We start from the raw sequence: 631 nt of genomic DNA on the forward strand, positions 1-631 counted from the left end.
CCCTCAGCTCTGACACCCACACTTGTCTCCTATCCCAACCCTCCCTCATGGATCCAATAGTCTGACCTGATTTACAAAACAGATGGACACAGGACACAAATAAATTTGCTAGAAAAAATGTGATCTCCCCTGCTCCATGCACACGGCAGAGGAGACACCTCGGGAGGGGCTTTCTCAACGTCAGCAGTGAGGCCTCAGCACAGAGTCCCGGGGACTCCCCAGCATGGTCACGTGTCCTCCCCACCTCCTCACCCCTGAACCCCGAGTTTCCCACGGGGAGATGAGAGAGTGAAAGGCGCGGGCGGTCGCCCTGTCTTCCGCTCCCGTCGCCTGGCACAGGCGGTCCTCACCCATCCCTTCTGCCACCTTCTGACCTGCCATCCAGGGTCCTAAGTCAGAAGCTGCTGGCTCTGCCCTCGGTGTCCAAGCCTTTATTTAAATAAGTTTAAATATGGTACGCTCCCTCCTCTCTTCCTCCATCATTCCCTCCCTCTCTCCTGCCCTGGGCCACTCCATCCCAGAACCCCAGTTCCGGAAGGAGGTCACTACAACCATGATGAAGCTGAGGAGGAGGAAGACAGTCTCTGTGAGGGCCCAGCATCTGCCTCTTTCAATACCCCCCCCCCCCCCG

The sequence above is a fragment of the Myotis brandtii genome, unplaced genomic scaffold (assembly GCF_000412655.1).
Source record: "Myotis brandtii unplaced genomic scaffold, ASM41265v1 scaffold42383, whole genome shotgun sequence".
Lineage (NCBI taxonomy): Eukaryota > Metazoa > Chordata > Mammalia > Chiroptera > Vespertilionidae > Myotis > Myotis brandtii.